Genomic DNA, 23447 nt, shown 5'->3' with positions numbered 1-23447 from the left:
GTAGCCTGTCTGCTTTCAAACGGTCTTGATAAGAAAAATAAAGCTTTAAGAAATAAAGGTTCGGGGCGCCTGGGTGGCTCAGTCGGTTAGGCCTCCAACTTCAGCTCAGGTCATGATCTCACAGTTTGTGGGTTCGAGCCCCACGTCAGGCTCTGTGCCTGGAGCCTACTTCAGATTCTCTGTCTCACTTTCTCTCTCTTACCCTCCACTCACGCTCTCTCCTTTCTCTCAAAAATAAATAAACATTTAAATAAGTAAGTAAGTAAGTAAGTAAATAAATAAATAAATAAATAAATAAGAAATAAAGTTCAGGTCAGCAAGTGTTTCACAGGCACTATGTCAGTCAGTAAGGACCCAACCTGCTTTTGTGGCACTTATAGTAGGGCTTATGGTAAGGCCTGAGGCAGTAAACCACAGGGACAGCACCTGAATCCACATCCCCCTCTGAATTCACACCTGGGTGCTTTCTGCTCCACCAGGCAGTTTCCTGTCAGTGGTGGTGATAAATCTGTTAGTAAAGGCTACTTTACTCAGTCAGTTAATGGGTTTGCAGAGCTGAACTGAAAAGCTCTCTGGCATATGTGGTTTAGATTATTTACCTTCATGAGGTTAGAGAAAAATGGGCCACATGTTCTCCATTGCTTTCTCAAGAGCCCTTATTCTGTATTCAAAGCATGTATCTGTAGGATTATTATGAAAGCCTGTCAGGGGTGCCTGGGTGGCTCATTTAGTTCAGGTCCAACTTCGGCTCAGGTCATGATCTTACGGTTTGTGTGTTCAAGGTCCGCGTCGGGCTCTGTGCTGAAACAGCAGAGAGCCCGACGCGGCTTCAGTTCGCGAGAGCCGGCTTCAGTTCTGTGTCTCCCTCTCTCTCTGCCCCTCCCCCCACTCACATGCCCTCTCTCTCTCTCTCTCTCTCTCTCTCAAAACGAAACATTAAAAAAATTTTTTTAATAAATAAAGAAATAAAAGCCTGTCACATATACTAGTACACCCAGAATATAATTAACCCCTAAGTTACTGGATTTGAAGCCCGCTGAATCAGTGAAATCATTTTGTATATGGTTCAGATTCACAAATTCTGACTGAACTGTCTAAAAACCAGTCTGAATCCAAAGAGAAGTGGACTGTGGAACATTTGATAAGAAATACAGGTTTTTGTTTTAAATGGAGTTCATGTTTTGTTTTGTGTTTCTGAATTGTAGTTGGTTGCACATAAAAAGTAAGTCTATTTTAATAAATAAGTTTTAAAAATAGCTTTATGGAGATACAGTCGACATTATAAACTGCATATATTGAAAGTATACAATTTGACAAGTTTTGACACACGTGTATATACATTCATAAAATTACCACCAAGGTGTGGATACTAAGCATACCTACCACCCCAAAAGTTCCATGTGCCCTTGAGAATCCTCTTTCTCAACTCCTTCACTTCTCTCTGCACCCAGGCAAACACTAATCTGACTTCTTCACTATACATTATTTTGCATTTTCTAGTGTTTTCTGTAAATGGAATCATAGCGTGTACTCTCTGTCGGGCCTTTTTTTTTTTTTTTTTTTTTTTTGCTGAGAAGTATTCACTTGCATAGCTATACGACTGTTTGTCCATTCACCTATTGACTTGACATTTAAGTTGTTTCTATTTCTTGCTATTAGTAATAAAGCTCCTTTAAATAGTCATGTAAAAATATTTGTGTAGTTTCACGTCTCTTAGCCAAATACCTACGAATTAAATGGCTAGGACATACAGTAAGTATATGTTTTTACCTGTTTGCAAAATAATAGTTTCGGGCATTCCTCAAGTTCCTCACCACTTGGTGTGTTCAGTCTTTTTAACTTTGGGCTGTCTTAAGAGTTTTGTGGTGGGGCGCCTGGGTGGCGCAGTCGGTTAAGCATCCGACTTCGGCCAGGTCACGATCTCACGGTCCGTGAGTTCGAGCCCCGCGTCGGGCTCTGGGCTGATGGCTCAGAGCCTGGAGCCTGTTTCAGATTCTGTGTCTCCCTCTCTCTCTGCCCCTCCCCCGTTCATGCTCTGTCTCTCTCTGTCCCAAAAATAATAATAAAAAAAAAAAAAAAAAAGAGTTTTGTGGTAGTGCCTCAGTGTGACCTTAATTTGCATTACTATAATGAGTAATGTTGAAAATCTTTCTGCATCCTTATTTGCTACCTTTCTTCTTTGGGGAAATGTCTGTTCAAGTCTTTGGCTAATTGTTCAAGTTGTTTCCTTATTGTGTTTTGGTAGTTTAAAAATAATAATCTGGGTATGAGTCTTTTATCAGATGTGTGATCAGATATGAAGTATTGTCTCCTGCTCTGGGGCTTGTCTTTTCATTCTCTTAACAGTGGCTTTCAATTTAATTTTAATAAAGTCCAGTTTAACAATTTTTCTTTTATGGACTACGCCTTTGATGTTATATCTAGAAAATTTTAAAGATTCAAAGATCTAAAGAACTCACAGGGATGTCTGGCTGGCTCAGCTGGTGGTGCATGTAACTCTTGATCTCGGGGTTGTAAGTTCGAGTCCCACATTGGATGAAGAGAATACATAAAATTAAAAAAAAAATCTTTTGAAAAAATAAAAAATCGCAAAGCTCTTCCTCTTTCTTCTAAAAGATTTATTTTTAGATTTAATTAGCATCCATTTTCAGTTAATTTTTATATATGGCATGACACATGGATCAAAGTTTGTTTTTTTTTTTTTAATTTTTTTTTTTCAACGTTTATTTATTTTTTGGGGGACAGAGAGAGACAGAGCATGAACGGGGGAGGGGCAGAGAGAGAGGGAGACACAGAATCGGAAACAGGCTCCAGGCTCTGAGCCATCAGCCCAGAGCCCGACGCGGGACTCGAACTCACGGACCGCGAGATCGTGACCTGGCTGAAGTCGGACGCTTAACCGACCGTGCCACCCAGGCGCCCCTCAAAGTTTGTTTTCTAGCGTATGGATATCTAATTGTTTCAGAACCTTTTTATTGTAAAGACTATGCATTTTCAACCAAACAGCCATTGCACCTTTGTCAGAAATCAATTAATCATTTATATGTTGACCTTTTTCTAATTCTCTGTTTTGTTCCATTGATCAGTTTGCCTATACCAATTCTATACTATCTTCATTACTAAAGCATTATATTTTGGAACCTGTGTAAGTCCTCCAATTTTATTTTTCATTTTCAAAGTTATTTTTGTCTATTCTGTGTCCTTTGCATTACCGTATAAATTTTAGAATCAGCTTATAAATCTTCCCTAAAAAAGTCTACTGGGATTCTGATTGAGATTACACCGAATTCAGAGGTCCATTTGGGAAGAAGTTATATCTTAAGTATATTGAGTCTTCTGATCAATAATCATCGTATCTCTCCCATTTATTTAGGTCTCTTAATATTTTTCTCAAAAATGCCCTATAGTTTTCAGTGTACAAATCTCTCACATTTTCATTAGATTGAACCGTATGTATTTCATATTGCTTGATTCTATTAAAAGTGGTAGTTTTCATTTCAATCTCCCAATTAAAATGGAAGTTGATCTTGTATGTTGATCTTACATCCTCCAACTTTGTAAAAGTCATTCTAATACTTTACTTTTTTGGTAGATTCCAGAGGATTTTCTACGTATACATCCATGTCATTTGTACATAAAGACAATTACACTTTTTTCAATTTGGGTGCTTTTTTAAAACTGTACTGGCTAGAATCACCTATACAGAGGTAACTAGTGATAGAGAGCATACAGATAGAGAGCATACATCGCCTTGCTCCTGATCTTGGGGGAAAGTCATTCAGCCTTCCACCATTAAGGATAATGTTAGCTGTCCGTTTTCGTAGATTTTCTTTATCAGGTTGAGGAAACTCCTTTACTATTCCTAGCTTGCTAAGAGATTTTATCAAAAATGGATGTTGGATTTCATAAAATGCTTTTCTGCATCAAGTAAGGTGATCATATGGTTATTTTTTAAGATGGTCATATGGATCTTTTTTAATCTGTTTAAAATGGTTAATTACAGTGATTGATTCCTGAATGTTACACCAACCTTGCATTCCTAGGTTAAATTCCACTTGGTCGTGAAACAACAAGAAAGGATAAAAATATCCTTTTTTATATCTTGTTGGATTTGATTTGTTGAAGATGTATCAAGAATTTTTTCACTTACACATTTATGAGTGATATTGGTCTAGGGCTTATTTTTCTTGTTAAAGTCTTTGTCTGGTTTTGGTATTAGAATAATGCTGGCTCATAGTGTGAGTTAGAAAGTATCCTTTCCTCTTCAATTTTCTGAAAAAGTTTGTGCAGATTTGTTATTATTTCTGTCTTGACTGTTAGGCCGAATTTCCCAGTCAAACCATCTGTGCCTATTTGTTATTGTTGTGGTTGGAAGGTTTTTTAACTACAAAATTGGCTTGTTTAATAGATGTAGGGATGATTCAGGCTGGTTTTTTTGTTCCTTTGTTTTTTGAATGAACTTTGGTACTTTGCATCTTTCAAAACAATGTGTTCATTTCATCTAAGTTGTACAATGTGTTGGGATAAGCTTATTCAGAATATTCCCTTTTTCTTTTAATAACTGTAGAATTTGTAGTGATGTCAACTTTTTCATTCCTGATATTGGTAATTGTATCTTCTCTCCAGATCAGTCTTCCTAGAGATTTATCAATTTTATGGTCTTCTGAAAAACCCAATTTTTACTTTTATTGATTTTTTTTCTATTTTCCTTTTTCCCTTTCATTGATTACTTCTCTCTGTATTTTTTCTTTTACTTAAAAGAGTTTCAGTTTCTCTTCTTTTTCTAGTTTCTTAAGGTGGAAGACCGCGTTTATTAACTTGAAACCATTCTTTTTTCTAAGACAGGCAATTTAATGCTGTAAATTTACCTCAAAGAACTGCATATTCCACAAAATTTTATATGTTGGGTTTTCATATTTAGTTTGTTCCAAATACTTTCTAATTTTTCTTTTTCATGTCTTCTCTGATTCCCAGGCTATTTAGATGTATGCTAAATATTGGGAAATTTTTCACATATCTTCCTGTTATTGGTCTCTAACGTAATTCCATTGAGGTCAGACACAAACTTGCATCCTTTTAAATGTATTGAGATTTGTTTGATGGCCTAGACTGTGGTTATCTTGCCAAGTGTTTCATGCACACTTGGAAGTTTGTTCTGTTGTGAGTGGACTGTTCTGTAAGTGGCAGTTAGGTCAAATTGGTGATAGTATTGTTCAAGTCATACATGCCCTGATCAGTATTCTGTGTATACTCAAGGGAGACCCAGAGATAGTCTCTGGAATTCTCTCTCTGTGCAGCTGTCTTCTGCTGGTATTATGTCCTACAGACTCCAGCTGCCTGGTCTTCCCATGCTTCCAGTTCCGTCTCCTCAACTCAGACCCACTGAGCCTCACCTAGGTTCTTCACCCTCACCGAAGTTCTTCGTCCTCGCACTGCAGTCTGAAAACTCTCTCCAGGAAATAGGCTGGGGCAAAGGACTTACCTTTTTTGTTTCCCATCACTCAGGGATCATTGTCCCTCATTGCTTGATATCTGTCATCATCTATTTTGTTTGTTTGTTTCTTTCTTTCCAGCAGGAGAATAAATCCAGTCCCTATAGCCCCACTTGGCTCCAAGTAGATGTCTCTCAATTATAGCTTTTAACACATAGTTTAACATACTGTAAACAGTTTGTCTTGTTCAGTGTTAACCTTGTGATCTTATTTGCTATTTAAGTTACAGATTTCATTTTTATCATAAACATTTTCTTAAGCATCAACTGTGAATAGAATAATTTATGGGAGAGGATTGTGCACACCTTCAGGTTTTTCTTTTGTGCTCTCTCTCTCTCTCTCTCTCTCTCTCTCTCTCTCACAGACTTCTAGGTCTCTCTCTCCCAGGATCCTTAGAGTTGAAATGGAATTTTCAGTCACTGCTTTTTGCCCAACAAAGGGAAAGGCATTAGTATGGTCAAGGCCAAAGATCGGATAATAAGTGTATGGTTTTTAGAAGGCACCTTTCTTCAATTATCTTCCATTAGTACTTACCAAGGGCTTCTGCTGCCATTTGGATAGACATAGAGCTGGCCGTCTTTTGCTGAGGTAGAGCCCTGTTCACAGAAGTTATGCCTTTTCTCTTGCTCTTCTCTCCCTCTGCATTGAAGAGATACAGGTTCCCATTTCTGAGCATCTTTTGCAATTTGGTATCATTCAAGAATCTCCTGGGATGGGTGACTTATAGGTGATGAGGCTGTGTTGCCCTAGTTTGCCCTTGCTCATTCTCATCGCCCACACGTGGAATATGGAAAATGAGCCATGAATATAATTTGCATGTCTCATACTCTTCTCATAAAACACAGTCATATGTGGATACATAATAGCAATGGTAAACATCCTTTCCTTCTCATTTCCAAGTGACCCTGGAAGTCGTATTCTCGTAAAAACTAAACTCCTAGTATGAATTCCATTTATCCATTTATTCCATTTAACACAAGCAATTTAGATTCTCTTATGTGTTCTTGCTTTCTCCTTTACATTCTTAGCCTACTTATGATTTATGAATTCCATTCTCTTGTTTTGCTCCCTTTCCTACCTGAATCACTAACATCTAGATATTTACCATTTTGTTCACCCTTATTTTCTCACAGGGATTCTGCCATCAAGTTAACAATCTTGTTAACCCCTTTGTAGTTCTTATATATTCCTCTTTGCCATTTTCTTCCCTTTTATCTCTAGCAGCTTTGCTAACCACCACCACCTACACATTTTAAATTTAGTCGTATAGCATCCCTCATAGCTCATTCCAAGTGATCATAAATTCAAAATTAATGCAAAATTTCTTTATTTAGCAAAAAGAGTTTTTTTTTTTAATTCATAAAGCTCATCAGCTTATGTAGATATGAGTCTATCGTTGTCATCCCAGATAGCTTCAGCACTAATACTTTCATAGCACTCTGTATTGATTACGAAGCTGGCGAAAATGAAGTTGTTGGTTATGTGCATAGGCCAGGTGTGTAAAACCATACTGACTTGGCACTGGACCAAAATTTCGATCAGTTCCAGCTGTCTCTCATTATTTTAATGTAAAATGAATATTTTTACCACTAAATACTCCTAATGCAACATTCTGGCAAAATGGTCCGTCAGTAGTAGCACAGATATATGACAAAGTTCAGTAGATCTGTATTGAGTTCCTTTATAAAGAGACAACATTTCATACATTCAGAGCACACAAAGATAAACAAAACCTCACCTTGCCTTCAAGGAGTTTAATTTAATCTAATAGGGAAACAAAACATGTACCGGGATCACAAAGATAGCGAACACTGAGCACCATCTATGTTCGAGGCACTGGCTTAAGCACTTGAGTGTATTATCCACTTTAACCTGCATAACAATCCTATGAGGAAGATAATAGTATTTTATCTCCATTTCATAAGAGGAAAGTGAGGCAGAGAGTTTAAGTGCACACAGGTCACAAAGCTGGAAAACCAGGGGAGATTTTTTTAATAGAAGTGTAGCGTGATAAGGATGTAACTTTAGGATGGATGCTCTAGGTAGCATTGCTTAGAGTAGACAGAAACAAGCAGTTGGGGGTGGAAACACAATTGCTAACACAGTTGTCCCTATTGAAATAATCCATTAATTCCCAAATTATAACAGTGGGTGGGAATGGAAGGAGACTGTGCAGACTTACAGAGATGATAAAGACAGAATTTACAGAATTCGGCAAGTAACTAAATGTTGTATTGGGAGGTATGCTACAAAGATAACTTTGAGGCTTTGATATTGGTGGCGTGGAGAATAACGATGCTGTTAAAGAATTGAGAGTGGAAAATAATCCAGGTTAGCAATAACTTCAGTTATGATGTTCAGAGATGTCCAGAGGCAACTGGGTTGTGGATTGATTCAAGTGATGGATTGGAGATAGATAGGATTTGGGGATCCCCCACAGTAAATAGCCACAGTGGGTTTTCACGGAGGAGTGTAGAGAAATGCCTGGGCAGGTAAAGAAAGAAGACAACTGTGATATAATGACATCCATAATAAAGCTTAGAGAATTGATGAACAGTAAGTTATCACTCTTCTAGTGAATAAAATGTTTCTAAATTTATGGACTCCCAACCTTCATCTCTTGCATTTAACCATTTATATGGTAACTTTAGTTGCCTTGAATCTGATTATTTGGAGTATTGATAGTTAACCTGACATCAGTTTCCATCACGAGTCATATGGGTTAAGAAAGTTGTGTGCAAAAATGTAAAAACCTAGGGCTTTTAACGATCGATCACACTTGAAAGAAACCTTGGGAGCTGCATTTGTCAAACAGCTGGGAAAACCATTCATGCATACCCTACGTCCAGAGCTCCATTGGTATAAAGAACTGAGAGCTCATTCTTCTTCCTGTGGTGTGATGTTTGTTGAGATATTTTGACACACCAAGACAATGCTGAAAAGATCTGACCTTCCTGCAGTACCAAGGACCCAGGTTTGGTCAGGGTACCTGACACTCACTGCCTTCTCTCGCTGCCCTTCTCCTCCCCCACAGATGAATGTGAAATGCTGCCTTCAGAAATACAGAAGTATTTCAATATTGAAATGTATATAAATGATTGCTTTTCAAATTTCTCTAGTCGCTCTTCTCCCGTTACCATCAAGCCAAACATCTTAGTTGGAGCTATTAATGCTTTTAATTCAAAGAAATTAAATGCGTTTTTCAAAATGATAAACGTGAATGGAGATTGTTCATGCTTGAAACACACCAAACCAATGAGGAGGTCTCTATGCTGTAAATGTTTTACAGTCTGTCTTTATCTTTGTGATAGAAACCATTGATTGGAGTTTGAATGTTTGAGGACTCCCTCCCAAGTGCAAAATGAATGTACGTGGAGGTGAATCTCAGGTAGCTTTTGAAGTAGTCGCCTCATAGGTAATATCATGTGTCAAGAGGTTGCAGTTAGGTGGAGGCCAGAGAGCTGTCAAGAGAATTTTCTGTGATGTATAAATATGCTCCGTGTTAGGTTTATATACTGTGAAATGGAGCTTTGACTACTTACCCATATTATTTCTTAATGCAGCATGATGGTGGTATGGGGATGAGGATGGAAAGAAAAACTGTTTACCATTAATGAATTTCTAAAATACAAGAGTAACAAGCTAACTACTTTTCATCGGGAATGGCTATCCGGAAACGTTTTCTTGCTGTCTCCACAACTAGTAAATATAAAACAAGTATAATAATATCCTCCTGGCATTTAAACCGCACTCTGCAAATTGTGGAAGGTTTTATGTATTTGCCATAATATTGGATGAAAAGAACTATCCCAGTATTTTAGTCAAATTGTTTCCAAATGTGATAACTGTCTGCTAACCGAAAATTAAGATACTTCTGTCCGAGGTCCATATCTTTAGGTCCATAACCTAAAATCAGGACTGAATTTTGAAGTACTTCGTTGTTTATTCACCTAGTTTGCATCATACCTGTCTCTCCAGTAGCACTCTGAGCATCATCATACATCTTTGTTTGAATTATTTCTCTATTTTCTCTGCCATTTCGAATGTTGTCATGTCACTGGAAACCAATGCCCAGTAATGACAAAGCACTTTTAGCTCCTTTCTAGGATTCCACAGGCTTCAGCTCCAATTTCCTGGTATTCCTTACTCAGCTTAGACCTCTAAGTTTGTGTGCTATGAGAACTGACAGCTCAGATCCTACTCTGCCTGCCCAGGGCCTGGTCACACACACTCCATACGCCAAAGCTTGGCCACCTCCACAGACCTTACCTCCCAGGATTTTATGTAAGTTTTCATTGACACCTGTATCTGACATTGCAGATGTACTTCTCCCTGTGGAGTCTTCATCTACATAGGAATAGTTGAAAACCTCCTTCCCCTTAACTATTACATGGATTAATTCTGGTTAACAGTGACAGGTTTTCCTGCTGAAACTCAAGTAGCCAAATCCTTTTCTCTTTTCTAACTATTCTCCATGTAACATTTGACCCCCCCAATCCAGCATGCAGGTACATGCACACCCATGTGCACGCATGCACACACACACACACACACACACACACACACACACACACAGACATTACTCTCACTAATTGCTTGAGGACACAGCGAATCCCTTTGAAATGATAGGGAAAGGGTTAAGTTTTGACAGTCTTTTTACCGGGTTTATTAGTGACTTAACGTCTGCACACTTCTTTCCTCCTAATTCACCCCTAGGTACGTACGCAGGAATAAATTAACCCAGTTATTTCTAATATTATGGCATTCTGTATGCATCTTTTCCTCAGAAAGTACCACAAAGTTCTGTTGTTTTTCCAGGCTCCTGGACTTCTTTTATAAATTCTTAGTAATTTTTTTTTCATTGTGGTGAGGAAAAAAAAATATTTTATCAATTATTTTAAAAAGCAATAATTCATTATAGTTGATCATAAATGTCAGGAAGCAAAGACCCAGCTGAAGCATTTTGTCACTAATCATGCTGTTTTTCTTCTAATTAGTTAATTTACATTTTACAAATTAAGGGTAAAATTCAGACAGAAGATAACATCATAGCTTTAACTGACCTATATTTGTATCTGCCAAATTTAAGTTAATTAGAAATGTAGATGCTGTTTGTTTTATCTGTCAGAAAACCTCATCTTTTTTCTTAAAAAAAAAAAAAAAAAAGTAGACACACTTTTTTCCCCCCTCAGCATTTATCATCTAAATAATAGTCTTGCCAAGATGGCAGCCTCATAATAAACTCTTTTCAGTGGAGTGATGGGTAATGAAGCTTGCTTGTGAAGGCAGCGAAAAATGTTGTCTGGCCAAATGCATGAATATGATGGCTAGAGAATCAGTGGACTTTCTCAGTCATCAATCTTTTTAGTAGCCTCTTATACATCTGAATATTTTGATAGATGATCTAATAATTGAGTTATCTATCTTTCTAACTATCAGAGTTGCATAAAAATTATTCTCACATGCTACTGAATATTAAATATATTAGGCATTGAGTAAATTTTTCATAAAAGGGCCAAAAGGTGAAAGGTTTTTGTTATTCCATAAATACCTCTTAATATATTGAGCGTTAAGTCCTGTGAAACAGTCAACCCTTAATTCCCTCTGTAAGAAGCAGGTATATACTTAAAAAGGTGGACATCCCCATTGTAAGTAGGACATATAATAATTACTATAGCTGGTGAAAAGTCAGCCCTGGTAAACATATGGATGTAACTCAGTTGTGTAAAATGGAATGAATGCCCCAGCTGGCCTAACGCCAGTGGCACATTTAATGTGGCACAGAATTTCCAGACAAGAAGCATAGGTGATGTAGGTACACCGAGTGACCATGTGCTTTTGATGTGCCCTTCGCTGTGAGAGGAAGATGATCCTACCAGAAGGGGAAACTGCTGCCTGCCTAGCATTTCACCTGGTAGCACCAGACTATCCAAGTATTCTCTTCATGCGTGAGTCGTTCCTCCCCCTTAGATGGCTTTGTATTGTGTTGTGTTGTGTTTTTTTGTCATATACCACTCTCATAAAAGCTTATCAACAACAAGTGTGCTTCACTGGGATTGGAAAACAGCAAGGAAAATCGGCAGGACACAGATCGGTTACCAGGTAGGCTCTCTCCACCCCTACCCCTGTCATCCACATCTTCAAGGTGACCTAGCAGTGATGACTTTCCAGGAACCACATTAAAATAGTTCTGCCCTGGAAGAACAGACATTTGTTTGCAGGTCTGAAGGGTTACCAATCCTGTGCATCTCGAAAGGCACTCAAATGAGCAGGGCCTTGTAAATTGGATTTCTATTAGCCAATCCTGATGATAGCTCTTCATCAGTGGAATGGGAAGAAGTGCTGTCAATAGCCCCAGCCCTAAATATCTTTTTTTTTTTTTTCCTTAACGACACACTTATTTTTGGGCTGCCTCATCCAAAATGGTGATAAAGGCTAAAATCACTAGAATTAATTGTTTAAGGTTTCAAGTAAACCTTAATAAAATACGGACAGCAGCTATTTTTAAATGCTTTTTAACTTGAAGAGCATTCGAAACAACAAAGACATACTAGTCAGAAACAAAGATGGCAAAAGTGTCTTAACCCTTGCTGGCCTTACATTGATTCCAACTCACAGTTGTGCTATTTATAAAAGTTTGGGATGATAGACTTTCTTTCTCTTCATTTCCCCGATTGAAAATAATAATTGAGAAGGATAATACCAATTGTGGAACTCCCTCTTCGGGTTACATCTGAGGAGTTACTATATTACTCTTTGGTAGATTGATCTTTTTTTGCTTCTGTAATTTGAGGCTGGGAAAAAAAAATGTACTGTAGAAGCTATAGCTGGAAATTTTAAACTCTTAGATATCTATTTAAAATTATGTATTTAAAACCATTTGAAATGGACATATTGGGGAAGTTTTAAGGGAGGGAATAGGCTTTTCTTAATCAAAGTAGCAAACATCTGTGTTCTTTCTAGTCTGTCTTTTGATTAGCATGGCCTCATCCATCACTGGTCTTTGATATGAACACCAAGAAGTCATGTCCTTTTGTTTTAAATGATAAATATGCCTTTGTCATGAATACTCATAGGCAACCCAGGATTTACATCTGAATTGTCAAAGTGTAACTGCCCAGCTCCTGTGATGAGTGACATTATTAGTGAAATAAAGAAGTTTTTAATTTGTCATGGATAGGCCTTAGATGGTGACATTATGAGACTATGTGGGTTTGGATGCTAGAAAAGTTATCCTTCCCCCACTATTTTTCTAAGATTTGTCATTTATCAACAAGAGGCAATCTGCCGCAGGGAGGCTGCCTGTGAACGTTTTTACTTTAGTGCCATTAGTCTGTCTCTGTAGGTTTTATTATTTAGGCTTGATGGCCGGTAGTTCTTATCAAAACTAATACTATTTGAAGTAGCAAGCTTCTGGTGGTCAAACAACCAGTATCAGGATTTGTTCTGTCGGGCTATTATTGCCAAAGACAGCATTTTTTTTTTTTCAATGTCAGCTTTATTTCAAGGTCCGTGTCAATTATATTTTCTAAAGACGTTTCTATGATGTCTTTCTTAACAAACTCACATCTACTCAGATGTGTTTATGTGTGTGCTATTTATGTAATTAGTTTGATGTACACATGCTATCTACTCACACAATCTTGTGTTAATCATCAAAACCCTCGGACTGTCAAGTTCGACTGTTGTATTTGACTCTTCTACTGAGAAATTAGGACCATTAAAATTAAAAATATTGTCAAGCCTCGATCTTCTCTGCGTTGTAAATAAAGATGTCACCTTACACATATTTGCCTTATTTATTTCTCCATTAATAACAGGCAAATATTTTGATTATTTTAAAGTTTCATCTTGTGATACATGTTTAGAATGTTTCACGTTGGTAATAAGTAGTTCATTCCAACTTACGCATAAAATACATCCTATGGAGATTTGGTGTTTTACCAGTAGCTGGCACAGAAATTGCATTAGCTTTTTTACATGCTTTGTCTGCATAATTTCAACACAACTGTTTTAAAGGTAGGAAGAATAAGGGAAGTTTTCATTTTTTCTTTTTCAAATGAATTGATTTTGATCTGTTGAATTATCCAAAACAAACGTTAACATAGAATGTTGATATTTGCAGGAGAGTAAAACTGTATATTTTAGTTTGATTCATTTATCTCTCCACAAAATTCACTTTGCAATGGCTTCATCATTATAACAGCCTCACTTGAATTATGTTTTATTTGTGGTCATACTCCTCACCCCATGAATGTATTAATCTTGGGTTTTCTTTGTTTTGACCAGGTCAGAACTGAAGCATAGCAATTATTTTTTGAAAAATATTTTTTGATTTTTGATTAAGGTAAAACAGTGTCCTTGATTAGAAATTAACCCTCACCATCCAGGGATTTTCTGAATCCTTTTTTTTTTTTTTTTTAATTCTTAGTATTTACTAGGTCATCTGTTTCATAAAAAATGAAGTCTTACTGGTGTTTGTTTCCCAACAGAAAACAATCGCTTAGCGACTCTAGGAGCCCAGCCCCTCACTCTAATTGAGATTTTTGTACTGTAATGTAAGTGTCTGAGTTTTTGAGACCCTAAGGCTTTCACCCAACTTGAAGACAATGATGCCAGTGAGCTTCTGTCCAGAGTTAATCAGCTGCAGAATTTGTAAACTGCACATGTGTCAAAGTTGAAAATGTTAGCACTCTAATAGAAGCTTGAAAAGGTTAGATCTGATAAAAGCCGTCAGCAGTTAAAGAAAGTGATTTATGGGAATGTAATGACACAAAATGCCTCATTTATCACTCATATATAGATAGGTTAAGGTTCCTGTGTCATAGTTTTAAAAACTTGACCACTAAGAATTGTCAAAATAGGTACTTAATTGCCCTTCATCCTTTTCCTTTTGAATTTATTCCATGGGAGTTTGGTAATTTTATCTGCGATCACTTTACTGTCGTTCACTTCATCTGGTTCCATTTAAAGTCATTCATATTTTGGATTTTCAAAAACTGTACATCACTGATCTTTTTGAAGTTTTATTAGCTAAAGCTGTTGCAAGGAAAGACTAAGTAGATCTTCTATATGTCAGTTTACATTTTTGTTTAGCACGAATACCGTGGAGGTACATGAAAGTCTCATCTTTCTCTTTCCTAACACTTGTAATTTTTATTCGCATTTTATAATCCTCTAAATTTTCTATATCTCTCTCCTTAAAAAGTACAGCATTAGATTTTAAAAGACAGAGCCATCAATTGGTTTACCGTCCTAGTAACTCAACTTAATATTTAAGCTCTACACAAATTAAATTTAATGAAAACCTGCCTGTCTGGTTAAATGATCCTTTAAAAAAAAGAGGGGTTGGGGGGGGAGAGAGGTGGGGGCTAAAAATAAAAGTTAAGAGACATGCCAGCTTGTATTTCTCAGATTGATTTAAAAATTTTTTTTCTTCATACATTCTAAGAAAAGTATTTATAAAGTTGGAATTGCTAGACATTTATTTGATTTTGATGTCGTTTAGTTTATGCATAAATATGTTAACACTGTTAAATAAAAACTATTGTAGAAACTGCCAATATATCAAAGTAATGTTATAAAACACCCATTTTATGCAGGATCAGTTTCAGACTTTTCAGTGTGAGGGGTAGAATTGTTTAATGGCATTTTCAAAATTATTCAGATCATTAAATAACCCTAAATGTCTCAGGGCTCCCGCCCACCCTTTGCCTCTCTATAGCCAAAAAATTCATTTGAAAATTTTGATAGGTTTCACTTTCTCAGCTGTGATTTGTACTTTCTTCAGCAGGGACGTCCCAGGTTTAATTTAAAAAGAAGTCAGAGGCAGTTTCTTCAACAAGTCCAAGTCATGAAAATAAATGGGGAAAGGGGAAGCTGTCCTAGGAAGGAGAAACTTGAGATGTCATAACCAAATACAGTTGACTTTGTTGTATCTCGATACCATCAATGGATTATTTAAAAAAAAAAATTTTAGACAGTCATTGAAAGTTGAATATGGATTGGTTTGAATTGTTAACACCAAGAAATGACTGTTAATTTTGTCACACATGACAGAGCCATTGTGGTTACATCAGAAATTGTCCATTTTGTTGTTTGTTTGTTTTCCAAAGAGTTCCAAAAGAGAACATGCAGGTGTGGAGCAACTTAGGGGGCTGGGATTTCTTTTAAATTTCAGCCAAATAAATACATAAGTTGACAGAGAATTTAAAAGGGGAATATAAGATCTGCAAGATGACTTTTTAGTGAGGAAGTTCTCTTTTTTTTATACATTTCAGAATTTTTACAAGAAAAACCTAAAGTCAGGGAGATTGTTAGATCAATCTTGTCCAAAAGTGTTATAAAATTATAACATGGTACATTATCTAATGTTTTCTTGCTGCCAGTCTTAATTTTAAGACCATAAGGTATAATCTGAAAAATTTTAAAAACAATTTCCAAAGTTTATCCAAAAGACAAAAACAAACAACTTCATCTCAGTGGCCAAGATCAAATCCAATTATAATATTTTAAGCCATTAGCAAACCTGGTATCTTCCAATATAGGAAAGGGCTAAGAAATTCTACACATTTATTCAAAATATGACAGAAACCTATTAGCATACTTCTTTGTGCTCTGAAAAGTATATAGGTCTAAATGGCATTGCAAACCCTTTTTGTTTGTTTAAAAAAGATTGTAAATATATAATTTCAGTTCTGTATTCCTCCTGACAAATGAATTTAAAAGCATGTGTAAGTCTTATATTTTAAGCTTTGTTTTTTATCACTATTTACAAAAGCATTTTTCTTGAGTTGCAAATATAGTTTCCCAACTTAAGGAATATCAAACTAAATGTACGTCTTTCTAGATTCACCTTTGTTCAGAAAAAAGAATATGTGTACTTTTAAGTTAAAATCTTGATTCTTCTATGACTTTAAAAGTCTGTTTTTTACCTGGTTATCTTTAGACTTGTATGCAGTATTTTTATTTTTAAACAACAACAACAAAAGAAGCCCTGGAGATCTCAAACTCTTAAAATATACATTGATTTGGAGAAAATGTGTTCTTAGTATGAATTTATCATTTGCCCTGTTTGTACTAGGGATAGTTAGCCAAACGTGTTTTTCTATTTTTATAGATCATTTACATTTATTAAGGCAACCTAGGAAGTCCCGATTCAATTGAACCTTCCAGAGATTACTCATTTTATTTGAAGGAGTTTTGTTGTTATTTTTTCAAATCCCTGATTAGGAAAAATTCATATCGTATGTGTTTATATAATCATAGGAGTCAAAATTGTCTCAATCTGTGAATCTTAATAGTTTGCTCTTGTAACAACTATGGGGAAATGTATTAAAATGCCTTAATTACAGGGCAAGAGAAAGAGAAAGCACCGTCTTTTGCATATGATCTTTCAATTGTTCACCAAAGGATAAAGAAAGCATTCAAGCGTGGTTTCAAGAACTGTCAGCATTAAGAAAATGCAAGGTGCTTTGTAGAGCCTTAAAGACCTTTCTGGGAAATAGATTTAATTAAAAAGTAAAATAGACTTTTCACTTTAAAGAAATCTTTAAAATGTTGTAAAATTTCACAGTGTTAATATATTAATAAGGGTATTATCTTCTTATCCCAGATGAGAAAAAGTCATCCATGAAGCTATTATATTTGATTCACACAATGGTGGATCCTATAAATATTTTTCTTTAGGTTTGATTTAAGAGTGAGAATTATAATGCATATTGAAGTGTATGATAATTTTAAAAGACTGTCTCTGTCTGATTCATACATGCTTGACTCAATCTCATCCGTAAGTTAGAAACCTCTAGTAGTCTTCCTGCTACTAACAGAAATCCTTTTACCTGCATTAAAGTTCAAAATGATCAGAAAAATTGATTTTTGCCCTGTGTATCTTGATTACCATGTTCATCTATGCATTGCTCCCCCTTAGTACAACACCGATCCTCTGTAGTCAGTATGGAAGAATTCCAGGGGCACTTGGTTCCTTCCCTTTAACTTGCGTGTTAAAACAAAACAAAAAAGCATATTTGTTTCCCATTGAGTTCAGTCAAAAAGCCTAATTAACAACATGTCTCCAAGTTGCATTGAACTCGAGAAGGTTAACCTGACTATGTGATAAGTAGCTGTCTATAAATAACCCCAGCCTGTCCTTTTGGAGCTGAGCTTCAGCCGATTTGCCTCTGTTAAGGATTTGGGAACCAGTCTGCTCTTACTAAGCCTGCACACATCAGTATTTCCTGGCTACTTCTAAGCACCAAATGTATTCATGTTCAAATTGTCTTCATTTCGGGACACCTCATTCAAAGACAAATCAGTCTTAGAAGAGTTGTGTGTTCAAGTAATTATTCTTTCATTGAGAAACAGTTTCCGGACCAGTGTTGTTATTTTTTTCAACTAGTCATTGCTATTCACCGTTCAACATTAAAAAAAAAAAAAAAAGATTAATTTGGCAGATTATTTAAGGACCTTATTAAAATCTCTAGTGCCTAGACTTCTATTTAAAACGACACTGTGGAACAATGGATGAATAGTACAGAGACTGGTTTCCAGTTTAACTCACAAAGATGTAGCCACTAAAAATGTCTGCTCTGTGTTTCCATTAACTTGAGTTTCTCAGTTTAAATTATTATTCTACAAAAGATATAGTGAACTACTTTGTTCCTAAATAGTCATACAGTAGATTGAGTAGTACTTGAAGATTTGTTGCATTTTGAACATAGGAAAAATAATGCCTCTGCGTGATAATGAGTATATGATTTGCATGTGCGTTGTGTAATTCACAATATACATATGCATTCATCATGTTATTCTTTGCAATATGATGAATTATGTCAGTTTATTGCATATGTCTGCATGTACCTCATCTCTTAATTAAAGCATTAATCACTAAAATTACCAAAGATACATAGTTTTACAGTACTTTTAAAATTTAACGTTGATCTTTGCATAGTAATACACATATTATTTCTAATTGGTAGACTATCTGACATTTTAAGTAAGGATTTCTATGTTATGATTCTATCATATCAATTATTTTAAATATGCTTGTCTCAGTATATACTTACAACATACTTTTTAAGCATTTTAAATCATTTTTATTTGAGATTAATTTCCTAAATCACTAAAATTACCAAAGACATACATATGTGCATATATATATATATATATGCATATTACATGACCAGCTTTAAAACTTAAAAGACTATATATATATAGTCTTTCTGTACTTTCTGATTTTAAAGTTGACCTTCACATAGGCATCTATGTTATTTCTAACTGGTAGACTGTCACAAGACATGTTAAGTGGAGATTCCATGTTCTGCTCCTGGCATATCAACATTAGGTATCTTAATATATATTTGCCACACCCTTTAACAATCATGTTGTTTAATAATTGTTTCTTTCATTTGAGATTAATTATACTTGATGTTAATATTCCAGCACCTAGTATCATTTCATTTATAAGTAGTCAATTCTTGCTAATCATGTGATTCCATCATTTAGAAGTCCATACTTTCAGAACAGAATAAAAAATTGTGAGGCTTTGAGGCAAATATTTGGAGAAAAAGCTATCACCCGACCACAGAATTTAATGGTTAGGACTTTGGTGTTAAGGAGCAGACACATGTTGCTGTATCCCTCCTCATTAATACATTTAACCTTTCTTAGCACAAACTTTTATTCACTTCACCCCCAAACTATTACTGTAACATTACCACCATCCTTCTTCTCAGCCCAAGACCTCTCTCCCTGCTTCTCTGAGAAGATAGAGGCCTCCCACACACAACTTCTTGAGGGCACTCCCATTTTCCTCTCTGTTTTTGCTCATTCTCTCCCCTTGTGTTAGATGAAGAGGATTGCTTGTTCCTTATTTCTTTCTTTCTTCAGTTTTCCCTCTTCTCCAGAATTGGAAGGTGTGCCTATGTTTTGAAAGTCATCCTTGGTTTAAACCCTAAAGCTTCTAACTTGTTTCTTCCTTCCCTCTCTTACCCAGCATCTTGATATTTATTCATACTGGTAGCGTCTACGTCCACAGCCACATATCGCTGAAGAGTTTGACATTCTTCCATGCTTTGTTTCAGAGCCATTTAGGCATGTGTCTATGAAATGCAGCTTTGATACACAGTTCGTATCCTGCATCCTACTCACCTGCCTCAGTATTCTATCTTTCCTGATTGAAAGGCTAGCGAACCTTAAGCCTGCTCATCTGGACCTGCCACGGATCTAGTCCTTGGCATACGGAGCTATTTCAGAACCAGGAGAGCAGTGGTCTCCCACCTTTAATTCTCTCCTTGTTTTTTCTTTCTTTCCCACACGTTGGCAGTAGATCCCTCTTCCAAGAGCATGGCTGTGAGGTGAAACATTCCCTCTCTGTGTTGCTTAACCCTATCCCACTCTATTCTGTTCCATGATCTGGGACTCTGACACATATGGGCCCCATTAGCAGACTCATTTGCCCCCTAGCTTCCTATTGTGTTCAGTCCGTAGGAGGCACCAGCAGGAGACCCAAGGGTGCAGAGGAAATGCCAGCAAAGTATTTGTTCCCCAGCTGCTTCTCTTTGGAGTACTCTCAGATTGACTGCAGTGTGTGCAACCACCAAGTCAGCCGTGTCAGGCGGACCTCTGCATTCAGCCACTCTCAACTTTGGGCATCTCCTCCCTTCTTTTTGCCACTCAGGCCTTGGGCTGGCAAGGGCTCTCTGCTGTTGAAAGCCTAGAAGCGTTACACACCCCGACCCCTTTAGGATCTTCAGTGGCCATCCATTACCTTCAGAGGAAAGTCAGGCTCGTCAGCCCCAGATGCATTTCAGGCCTTTATAGTCTGACCCCTGCCTCTCCAGCCTTATGCCGATGTTATTTCATGTAGCATTCCAGCCATATAAACATACCTTTCCCATACCTTCTTTCCTGAATGTTTGAATGCCTGGATTCTCCCCATTTGGGGCCATTGTATCTTATCTGCCCTTCTTCTGAATTGTTCAAATGAAATGATTGATCTAGAGTGTAGACTGAAGCCAACAAGTACCGAATTTGAGGCTAAAGTTCTGTTAAACGCATTGGGAAACTATTACACTAGTCTATGCATTGCCAGAATATGCCACCAACATCTGAAAATGATAAGGAGCTGGACCAGGGGGTTCATTGTGTGTGCCATTGCCCTGTCAGGGACTTCCTGGAATACTAGATCTCCAGAATTATGAGGCACCTAAGAACACATCTTCTCCAGCTTCCTTTTCCCCAGGTGTCTTTCGTGTTTTGCGCCATTGTTTTCTTGGTCAGTTAGTTACAGTCCAACCAGTTACCATCCATTAATGCCTGTCCACCCCTGGTAGGCAGCAATGGATGAGACTACTGTACAGATCATTCAGGCAAGCCCAGCCTGCTGATAGGTCAGGCGACTATTGCTAAATCAGTCCATTGTGTCCAGATGTGAGGTCATTTAACCCAAATGGGAAGACTCATATTGATGGCTCCCTGAAACATTATCTTATTTGATTTCTAAAGGACCATATTCTCTTGTTTTTCTCCCAACCTTAGTGGTTATTCCTTTTCAATCACCACTCATGGTCTCTCTTCTCCTAACTATTCTCTTAATGTTGGGTGGCCCAGGGCCTAATGTTGGTTCTTCTCTATCTGTATTTTTTCCTGGGTTATTTCATCCAGTCTTAGGACTTTAAATACCATCTGTGTGCTAGTACTTCGTAAAGTTACCTCTCATCCTGGACCTCTCCCCCGAACTTCAGATCCATATATCTAACTGCCAATTCAACATTTCTACTTAGATATATGGTGCACATCTCAAACTTAGTATGCCAGCTCTGAATTACAGATATCTCTAAAGGTTTTCCCCCCTCCCAGTTCATGACAACTCTATTCCTCTGTCCTTGGGATCATTCTTATTTCTTTCTCTCACACTTCACTTCTGATCTCTCTGGAAATCCTGTTGATTTCAAAATATATAAAAATATATTTTTATATTCAAAAATATATCCAGAGTCCAACCATTTTTCACTCTTCTCATTGCTACCACTTGGTCCAAGTCTCTTTCTAGGATTGTTGCAATAACTTCCTAACTGGTCTTCCTGCATCTTCCTCCCACCCTCCTTAAATCTTTTCTCAACACAGGACCCAGAGCATCACATAAAAGTCAGGCTTGTTAATCCTCTGCTGTTGGGGCACCTGGGTGGCTCAGCTAGTTAAGCTTCTGACTTTGGCTCAGGTCCTCATCTCGCAGTTTGTGAGTTCGAGCCCCACATCCTGCTCTGTGCTGTCAGCATGGAGCTGGCTTCAGATCCTCTATCTCCCTCTCTCTGCGCTTCCCCAGCTCGTTCTCTCTCTCTCAAAAATAAGCATGGGGCCGCCTGGGTGGCTCAGTCGGTTAAGCCTCAGACTTCAGCTCAGGTCATGATCTCGCGGTCCGTGAGTCTGAGCCCTGCGTCAGGCTCTGTGCTGACAGCTCAGAGCCTGGAGCCTGCTTCAGATTCTGTGTCTCCCTCTCTCTGCCCCTTCCCCACTCGCATTCTGAGTCTCTCTTTCTCTAAATAAATAAATGAATAAATAAATAAATAAATAAATAAATAAATAAATAAATAAATACATTTTTTAAAAGTTGAAAAAAATAAGCATTAAAAAAAAAAATCTTGCAGTGATTCCCTAATCGACCTGGAGTAAGAGCCAGAGTCCTTACATTGGCCTTTGCAGCCCCGCACACACCCCTCTAGTCATCGCTGTGCCTTCTTCTCCCACCACCTCCTCGCTCACTCTGCACCGACCACTCTGGCCTCTTTGCTCTTTGGCCTCAAACTTGACAGGTACGTTTTTGCCTCAGTCCCTTGGCACTGGATATCCCCCTTGTGTATATATCCCTAGATACATACATGGCTCAGGGTCAAAAGTCAGATGTTACTTCTCAGGTTTGCCCTCCCCGTCAGCCCAACAGCCTCCCTCTTCCTTCCTTTGTGTTTCTCCATAGTCCTTTTCACCTTCTAACAAGATCTGTACTATCCCTCATTTGCCTCACTAACACTCAAGTTCTTCAAGGGCAGGGATTTTTGTCTGTTTTGTTTACTGCTGTATCCCTCAGACTAGAACAGTCTAGAACAGTGCATGACACATAATAAGTTTTTTTTTTTTTTAATGTTCATCCATTTTTAAGAGAGAGAGAGAGATACACACGGAGAGTGAATGGGGAAGAGGCAGAAAAAGAGGAGACACAGAAACCGAAGCAGGCTCCAGGCTCTGAGCTGTCAGCACAGAGCCTGACACGGGGCTTGAACCCACGAACTGTGAGATCATGACCTGAGCCAAAGTCAGACACTTAACCGACTAAGCCACCCAGGCACACCAACACATAATAAGCTCTTAATAGGGGCGCCTAGGTGGCTCATTCAGTTAAGCATCTGACTCTTGGTTTCAGCTCAGGTCATCATCTCCTGGTGAGTTCGGGTCCTACGTCAGGCTCTGTGCTGTGGAGCCTGCTTCGGATTCTCTCTCTCCCTCTCTCTCTCTCTGCCCCTCCTCCACTTGCACTGTCTCTGTCTCTCTCCAATAAATAAATAAACTTAAAAAACAAAGCTCTTAATAAATATTTGTTGAATAAATGAATAGGTTATTTTTTGAACAAGCATAATGTATTTTTTAATGTAAATATCATATATCAATGTTAATGGCACAAATTATTCATATTATCAGCATTCAGTGTTCCACAAGTATCTGACACTTAAAAGGTATGTTTCCAGTCTAATATATTTGTAAAGAAATAAATTGTTACTAGTCTTTCGGTTTTGTAGTTTGAAGAAAACAGACTTTCCCCTCTCTCCGTTGCTTTTATTTTACCAGGAAGACCACTGCAGTTTTGGAGAGAAATAAAACCAATTAAAAAAAAAAAAAAGGTTATTGGTATTGTTGCATATGCCATTAATAGGTTTGAAGACAACTTTACAATTAATTTATCAA

The 23447-nt window shown here is 37.3% G+C and overlaps 1 protein-coding gene across 10 annotated transcripts in view; it reads left to right on the top strand.

Moving 5' to 3' along the window:
- Positions 1–23447, top strand: part of CDIN1 (CDAN1 interacting nuclease 1) — a 275506-nt gene that overhangs the window by 122490 nt on the left and 129569 nt on the right. The gene's annotated exons all lie outside the window — the stretch shown is intronic.

This window comes from Leopardus geoffroyi, chromosome B3 (genome assembly GCF_018350155.1).
Source record: "Leopardus geoffroyi isolate Oge1 chromosome B3, O.geoffroyi_Oge1_pat1.0, whole genome shotgun sequence".
Taxonomy (NCBI): Eukaryota; Metazoa; Chordata; class Mammalia; order Carnivora; family Felidae; genus Leopardus; species Leopardus geoffroyi.
The sequence above is the reverse complement of the archived record's forward strand: the minus strand, read 5'-3'. Positions and strand labels throughout refer to the sequence as shown.